Below are 9,529 nucleotides of genomic sequence, written 5' to 3'. Positions count from 1 at the left end.
ATACAATGGTCAAATATAGTACAATATGCAATGAACACACAAAAACTCTTAAAAAACCATAATACTTTTGTAATCTTCTCCTTCTCCTTCGGATTGAGCCTTTGATGAAGCCAAAGTTGCACCCCTTCCTTGGCTTGATTGGATTGGCTCTTTTGTTGAATGTGGATGGCTCTCCAAGCTTGTGCACAATGCTAAGGGATGATGGAATGGGATGGATTGAATTGGCTAAGTGATGGGTGGATAATAATTTGGCTAGATTTTTTATACTTGGTGAATATTCTAGATCCAAATTGGCAGCATAAACTTGAGTGATTTGAAGATGTCAAATGAAGGAGTGGAGCCTCCAATTTATAGGAGAAGAGAGGAGGAAATGAAGGGCTAGGATTGATCCAAGATGGAGGGTCAGGATTGCATGTGAGCCCACACATGGCCCAAGAGGAGATGACAAGACAAGTGTGGAGTCCAAGAGATATGCCTTAAAGGCATTTCTTGTCTCCACACTCCTCAAGGTTCATTGGGAAGGCTTCCCAATGCACGTAGGGAAGAGAAAAGGAATAAAATATTCCTTGAGTGATGAGAAGAAGGAATTAAAAATTCCTTAAAAGAATGCTCATAGAGATTGGAGGAATAGAGAGGAATAAAAAATTCCTTGGGTGAAGGGATACCTAGACGAATGTGAGATTTTGAAAATCTCACATTCACCTAGGAAAAGGGCATTTAAGGAAGGTGGGTGAGTGAGGAGACAAGGAGTTGACTTTGTGGCTAATCATGAGGATTAGCCACTAGCAACTCATTAGGAGAGGGATTAGAAGAATGATTAGGTGGGATTTGTAGGAGGATTTGACTAGGAGAGAGAATGAGTGGAGGGAATTAAAAATTAGAAGAATAATGATAAGTGGGATTAGGGGGGCTTCTAGAAGAATTCATTAGGTTAATGATGGATTAGGAAAAGTTTATTCGTATAATTAATTGAAATTAATTAATTAAAGGGGGGATTTGGAGAGAATTGATTTTAGGGGTTTTAGAAGAATAAAGGTAGATTGAATCTTTAGACTAGAGTGACAAGAATAGGGATTGGCATAATTAATAAATTCATTAAGCGAGGAAATTAAATAAAATAATTAAAATAATTAATTTAAGTGTCTACAGGAATCAAGATATTAGTTACTTAATTATGCATTAATTAACTAATTGGGATCAAGGGAAATATTCAAGAAATTGGCTAAGGTCAGGGATTAAATCGAATTTCAAAAGAATTAGGGATTTTATATAATTAATTGATAAATTAATTATATGGTTGGAGGATAAAATTAATTAAATATAATTTAATTATTTTTGGGTGTCTATACTAAAATCCCCCTTCCAAGGTGACATATCTAATGATGTAGAGGGTCATTTCATCTCATGATGATGAGAGATTTGTTCTAGAAAAGTCATTATAAATTTGTTTTAGGTTTCCTTATTACATATAAAGGAGGAGAATGTCGCATTATTATCCTACAAACCCTTTTATAAATTTCAATTTTATCTATAGAAAGATCCATGACCTATGCAACTAATTCCTCACAAACCTCAATCTCCCAACCTCTTATTTTTACCACCTTAAACTCCCATCTTGGAAATTTGGCAAATAGAATAGGATCGTGGTGACATAAGAATTTCATTAAAAAATTAAATTCACCTTTCATTAGGATTTTCCAAACCATAGCATTTCATTTTTAAAGGTCAGAGATTCTAAGCTCCACTCAATTTCTCTCAACACCCATGAAGACTAAAATTTGGATTATTTTTCTTACGGTGTGCTTTCTTATAACCATGGTTGTTATATTACACAACAAATAATTAGACGATTTTAGAATATCCCAAATAGAAAATGAAAAAATGTATCAACATTTTTTACTATACATTGCAATGAACTACGTGATTTCTCTTTCCTATTATAATCAATTATGGTGTAATCATAATTATTTTGTAGTTTCCTTCATATGATTCAAAAGAAAGTACTCATATAAACTATTAAATTTTAATATTGATTAACATGTTAATTTACATGTAGATTATCTAATATGGCTTTCAACTATTTTTTATGTCAAGTGGCATAACCTACAATTGCAAAAAGAGGTAAAGTGTAATGGGGCCCTACTATTTGCATAAAAATTACTTAGAGTTGATATTTATTTTTTAATATAAATGCATCAAACTTTTAAAAAATATTTCAATGTCCATAATGAATAGGTGGTGGTTATAGTTTAGTGTTGGGAATAGCTGATTCCACAATACTGAGTTACCCTTTTTGACCAGAATTGATACTGAAATCAATATTTTGTACCAAATATTCACTTTCTAACACTTATTACAACTAAACCATTAAGAATTTGAAGATGAAGTAAACTACTGATTTGTGAGATGTTTTGTGTAAATTCTGAACATATTTTTAAAAAAAATTAGAAATAAATTGTAGATATTTTTACGTGACTTAAATGGTAATTTTTTATAGTAATCAGCATTTTTCAGAAGTGACGTTTATGATGTCATGCCTAACATTTTTTATAGAAAGAATTAAATTCTAGTTTTTAAAATATATTTTTGACACACCAATATCTAGTGGATGAATATTTTTTCATATTTGATTATTGCATATATTCTTTTTAGTTAATTTTTTAAAGAGGAATTCTTATTTGGATAGAGGTGTATGAAATCGTGCTTAAATTTTTGTATGCACTTGAATTAACTTCTTCGTTTTGTGTTGCAAAGAGGATATCAATACCTAGGGGAAAATATAATTTTTATAAAAAAAAAAATCTATTTACTATTTTTTCAGATGTGTGAAACAAAGACCTTAATGTTCGATGAAAAAAACTACGTTCATAAGAAAAAAAAATATATATTAATGAAATTAAATATATTCAAAATTAAACTTTTTAGAAAGCTTATAATAAGGACTATATGCTTACAAAACAAAACTTCTAAATGAATTAATTTGACCCCCCCAAAAGCTAATGTAAAAGCAATTTAAACTTACTAAAATCTCCCTTCTAAGGTGACATATCTAATAATATAGAGGGTCATTTCTATTAGACACAATGGATCACTGAGAGGAGGGTGAATCAGTGATTTAAACTCTTTTTCTTCAACAAGGAGATACCGGTAATATATATAACAAACTGAGTGCTAATTGGTAACTTAAACAACGCAAGAAAAGTGTGTGAAAGAACTTGCTAGAATATTAACAAAACACATGCACAAGAATACATCACACAACACCAGATATATACAAGGAAAACCCAAAGTGGGAAAAGCCTCGGTGAGAATAGTTGTTGGAGATCTTCTATTCCAATCCAGCCTCACAATGAATCTTTGATTACAATATTTAGGGCACCAACCCAAGGAGCACCAACCCCTGCACAATTTATAGGTTACAACCTAAACGAGCTACAACCCCTGCACTAAGCTACAACTTAGTGAAAACAATATAAGACTCAGATATACAAATGAAATCACTGTTGCAAATGAAGTTTTGCAACCTTACAATATTCTCCTTTGTCGGTTTCAGCCTTACCGGTCTGTATTCTCTTCACCCACTCTGCAATGTGACTTTGTTGACCACTTTTCTCAATCCCCTCTCATAATGTCTTTCCTCCCTCAAATCACACTCAATCACTCTTAATCAAGCACATCTTATGTCGGTTTGTCACCTCTATGTTCAATGCACTCTTGATCGGTTGTTCCTTATACCGGTTTACTCTGCTTCTCCTTATCGTTCAATACTTCACTCATAAACACTTCAAGTGTTTATCTCTTCGGCTCTCTGCAATTTCACACTGCAACAACAACAATCACAGTCTCAAGTCATCATATTTAAACTTGAGCTTTCCTATCAAGAATCAATTCAAACTTGGGGTGGTTAGGGTTTCCTTCACCCGACAAAATTTGCATGAGATTCACTCCAGTTTTTCTTGGATCGATCACCTGTACTCGAGGAATGCATCTGTACACATTTTCCATTATCCAATGCATACTTGCTAAAGATAGCAATCTCATACATGATTTTCTACCTTGAAATTTGTTGACTCATAAAAAGCTCAGTTGTTTCCTTCTCAAGATCTTCTTGCAATCTGATTTCTTTTCTTTGATCTAGGCACCAACTACTCCCTGATCTTTCTCTGTCATTATTTCTTCCTCGAGCCGCATCAGTCAATTACCATCCCATGATTTTTGGTTATTTCATTAATGTCGACTAGCTGTTTCAACAACCATGTCGATGGAGGCTTCACCGACCTTTGCATGTTTTCCACCTCAGCTCCACATGGCATCACAACGTTCATACACTCATCTTACCGACACAAGGTCGGTTTACACTTGAACATTCAGCAAACTCATACCAATACAAGCCTTTACCGGTGAGACCTTCTTCTCCTGCTAACCGGTAGTGCACACTACATCGGTAGCCTATCTTTACCTCTGATGATTTGTGATTACTTTTATCATTCTGCCTCTTCATCTTAAATAGGCAGTCAAACTCCAAACCGGTTTATGCTCTACCACTTATCACTCAACATACTCACACACACATGCATCTCACCTCATACCGGTGAAGTCATTGATAGTCTTAATAACTACTTGTCTTCCATCATACCGATTGTCAAGCCTTCATATTAATCTTCTCAATGCCTTATTTTTATTTCACCATACCGGTACACTCTTCTTCATACCAGATGACATACCTCTATCGGTAGCTTGCTTGCAATACCGGTTGACATCAATGACAACTCAATGCCAACAATTTCATCTCATGATGGTGAGAGAGAGATTCTAGGAAAGCCATTCTAGATTCGCTTTAGGTTTCCCCGTTAGGTAAAAAGGAGGAGTGTATCATCCTTTTCTTGTCTACTTATTACCTCGGTTATTATATTACAAATCAAGTAATCAAATTATTTTAGAATCTCTCAAATAAAAAATAAATTTAGATTTTTCAAACTTTAGAGTAATCTATGTAACAATTTTTGTAGGAGCCCCATCTTTGTGGAGAAAGGTGTGACAGATTCCCCTATTATGAAGGATGAGACAACTTTCCCTATTATGAAGAACATTTTTATGAAGAAGCCTCTCTCTTCCTCTTTGTGTGGGGAGATTCTTTCTAATGGACTATTGGTTGTTGTCATTCCTATCCAAGTTGAGGTAGAGGGAAATATTTCTATCCTTGACTCACTTGCCCCAATGGGCTCTTGCCTCATGATTAAAAGCCTTGGTTGACAAAATTGTAGCTTCTATGGAGAACGCTCTCATTAGGAGGTTGTTATGCCCCCATCCAAATATTGATTATGTTTGTAGTTGGAATTCAATGAGATGGGTTTTCATTGGTCAGCCACATGTGGTTTCTATGCCCAATATTTCCCCTATAGTGCTAGAATGAAGAGATCTTTCATATATTCTTTTTAAGCCATATATAGAATCATGCAAGACATGAAATATTTATTTTTTGCTAAATTTTGTGTTTGAGTTGAGATTGGTAAGCTTCTACCAAATAATGTTATGTTTTATTCCAATTTGGTTGTTTAAGAGTAAATTATTCACTTTGATTGTTCCTCTATGGTGTGCTCTCACTAACTAACAATTGGATATTTTTCCATCATGCCAAGTCTTCAAAGATTCCCTTCCTTTTCCAGGGAAGACTTGTTTTGAAGGAAATATTTTGGGATTCTTTAGTGTAGATCCAATTGAAAATTCCAAGGGGTCCCTCATAAGGGACAAGAAAGACAATATGATCCCTTTGGATCATGATTCATCTTTGACTCATAGTAAGGGTTTTGATGTGGAGGAATCTTTTTCAAGATTCTGAGGGAGCCCCACTCCCCCCCCCCCCCCCCTCAAGGATAAATATATACTTGATTTGGTGGATGAGATTGGTTCTTAAGAGAATCTTGGAACAACCCATTTCAATTAAGCATCTCCTCATAACTCTTTGGTCAATCTCAACTTCAAACCTCTTTTATTGGTGTCACTTGTTAGTGTTTTATGGTTCAATCTTGTTGATGCTTCTCATCTTTTGGCTAGTTCTTTAGTGTTTTGTTCCTACTTGTTGTTGCCTTCTTGGTGACTTGCTATAGGTTTTCAATGTGTTGTTATGATGCAATGGTTATTCTATTAGACAATATTTTGTAAAGGATTCTAGGTGCCCTTCAAAACCTTTTTTTACCTTTAATCAAAAATGTAATTAGAAAGAAACATGTCTACAGGGCTGGAAATCGAATGTCTTATTTGATGGATCAAAACTTTTATTGACAAGTATAGAAGATTATATTACTATATACGGTGAAAAATGATGATGATAAACTATTATAAAACCACAAAGATCCAACCACAATAAAACCCTAGTTCTACAACCAAACATTCACCATACACCAATGAAGATACCTAAGAGCATGCAAATCAACAAATTAAACTATTATACCATTCACATGCCAAGTAGGGTTTCAATCTCCATTGTCTCCTATCTCCATTGATCTTGTTTGATATATTTGCTCTTGGAGTTTGTATGTGCACAAGAGCTCAACAAAGAATAGTTTGTGGTTAAAGTCACTTGATCGCAAGAAGGCTTAATTGCATAAGGTGATTAGAGTTGATAATGATGAAATTATCCTCTTATATAGAAGATGTTTTAGAAAATGGAGGGATGAGATTAAGAAGTGAAAAGATAAATGGTCGGCTAGGATTAAAGAGTAGCTAGAAGAAATAATAAAATAATGAAGGGGGTAAGTAGAGGAGGATTAATAGATAAATGGCATGTGTCATAGAGGAAAAAGCTACTGAATTAATAAAATAAATAAATATTTATTTAATTAATAGAGGAAGTGGGATCAATTAAATAAATAAAAGTATTTATTTAATATAGGGAAAAATCTATAATTTAAATTAAAAAAAATACTTATATAAATGAGAAAAGGGCTAGAAGAGGCTAAATGAATTAATTAAATAAATAAATAATTATTTAATTAATAAAAGACTTAGGATAAAATAATTAATTAAATAAAAATACTTATCTAATTAAAGAGGACAATTTTAGGTGTCTACAATTACCAACCATGTTTATCACGAGACAAATATGGAGGTAAATTCACTTACCAACTTATTGGCTGAAGAGAATAATGTTTTTTCCATCATGACACATCATGCCTTGGATAGGTGTCCCACCAATGGGGAGAGAACTAGAAAGTGCATCATTAATCATTTTTTAAATTGCCTCTAAGTAATTACCCTTGCAATTGAGATGGCTTGAGGTATTTGCATACATTTTCCATCTCTCGTCCTCTTCCGCACATGCAAAATGGATGAAACCAAGCTTATGATATCAAAGGACTCTTTCACATCACTTCTTTATTGGCAACTTAGAAACTCTAATTTTTTGGCTATGGACTCTTCTATCTAGATGGTTATCTCTCTTCACCAAATGGCCTTCTTGGGGGAAATTACAAAGAAAGGGTTGAAGTATGTCTTTAAGACCCACTATGGACTTATTCTCATGGCCATAAAGTGGGTCTTGCGGAACGAATTCATGAAAGTTGATCACAAATAGAGGATAAATGCAAACATCTCTTCCATGGTTGTGGCATCCTTGCTAGTTCTTGGCAAGCCGAAAGAAATTGTGAGGGTCCTATCTCAAGCGTTCATAAAGAAACAATTGGGTAAATTGGATGAAGTTCTAGATGTGGCTTGCTATGGTGTTGGCATTCCTTTGTCTTAAAATTATTAGAAACTTTTGGAGCATGGGGAAATAATGGAATGGTTCCCTTTTCTTTTCAATTTCAAGTCTACAACTCTAGCTTAGCATCATCTCAATGCTACTAAAAAGAAGATAATGAAGGCTACGAATGGCATAGAATGGTTGTTCAAATTCATCAATGAGAAACAAGATGGACGATGAGCTCTGGACAATGAGTGATAGAATGTAGAAGTGTTTTCAATCAAAGTTTAAAAAGTATTGTATGTATGTAGGTTCTTTTTTAGTTTGTATGTTTCTTTCTAGTTATATGGGGTTAACAGAATTATTGCCTAGCGTCAATGTAAGTTTTTTAGGTGTGTAAGCAATGTATCTCTAGTTTTTTTAGTAGCCTCTTGAATTTTGGGACAAAATTAGACAACAACAATCCAAAACCAAATTATTTTAAATTTTGTTTCTATGACTATATATAACCCCCCTCTTGATTACAATTTATCCACAAGAAAATTATTCAATTAATAAATGATTTTGTTTTCTCAAAAATCTAATATTACTAAAAAAAATATGAATGTTCGAATGTATAAACCCTAAATATTAAATTAAATAATACATGCAAAGGAAGGTTGATTTCAACATTTTTCAATTGGAAATTAGTTAGAAAGTGCAGCAAAAGTAGGAAAAATACCATATAACATATTTTTGTGGCTGCTGGGATTCGAGCCCAGGTCTCCACGGCCACAACGTGGAATTCTCACCAGTAAACTACAGCCACAACATGTTAAACTTGGTAAAATTAATAATACTTATTATATAAAAACATTTGACGTTTCCCGCAGCCCAACTCTCCACATCCAGCGATAGATAGCAAACAATGACCTTTCGTTATTTAAAATAAATAAAAATGTAGTGGCCGTTATTTTCGTGAAAAGGCAAAACAAAATCAAAAAATATCGTCTGTGGGGCCCATGAAATGAAAAAGCATCTGTGGACGGCAGGAGTCGAACCAGACTTCATATCTGAGTCCACATGATTTCCTATCATGCCCCAAGACCAACCGAACAATTCCACTTACACGTCTGTTGGGCTCCTACTAATTTATTTATCATATTTTAACATTACAGGTAATATAATTTTAATATTTAAAAATCAAACAAATATGTTAATAAATTAACAAATTCAAACCTCTTTATCAATTGGCGCCTGTAGCTCAGCGGATAGAGCGTCTGTTTCCTAAGCAGAAAGTCGTAGGTTCGATCCCTACCTGGTGCGACAATTTACCTTCAATTTAGTTTGTTTTCCTTTTGAAACGCAAAAGCTCCGAGCGAGACTTTAGGTTCCTGCAAGTACAGTGCTAACTTTTCTCCATACGGGCATCACCTCATATGACATTAAAATCAATTAAGAGAGGGGTAACAAGATAGAGATGGAGAATTGCATCTTGGTGTGTAATGGGTATGTAAAGAAATAGAGATAGGGAGATCAAGAGGGAGAGGAATAGATATATATATATATGGTGAGATAGAGTTATAGAAAGATATAGGTATAGGAAATATAGAGAGGGAGAGGGAGACAAGACAGAGAAACAAAGAGAGAGACAAACAAAAAAAAGAGATATACAAATAAAGAGATAGAGAGGAAGAGACAGATATATGGGAAGAAAAAGTGAGTGTGGTAGATAGGCGGACAAGGAGGGAGTGACCAAGGGAGAGATGGAAAAAAAGAGATATACAAATAAAGAGAAGTAGAGATAAAGATATGGTGGAGAAGATAGAGAGGAAGAGACGGATATCTGGGAAGAAAAAGTGAGTGTGG

General features: G+C 34.0%; 1 non-coding gene across 1 annotated transcript; it reads left to right on the top strand.

Moving 5' to 3' along the window:
* The first annotated feature begins 8,913 nt into the window (after positions 1-8,913).
* Positions 8,914-8,986, top strand: TRNAR-CCU (transfer RNA arginine (anticodon CCU)). The gene has a single exon. It is a non-coding gene; the product is annotated as a tRNA-Arg (tRNA).
* Positions 8,987-9,529: the final 543 nt, after the last annotated feature.

This window comes from Cryptomeria japonica, chromosome 1 (genome assembly GCF_030272615.1).
Source record: "Cryptomeria japonica chromosome 1, Sugi_1.0, whole genome shotgun sequence".
NCBI lineage: Eukaryota > Viridiplantae > Streptophyta > Pinopsida > Cupressales > Cupressaceae > Cryptomeria > Cryptomeria japonica.
The sequence above is the reverse complement of the archived record's forward strand: the minus strand, read 5'-3'. Positions and strand labels throughout refer to the sequence as shown.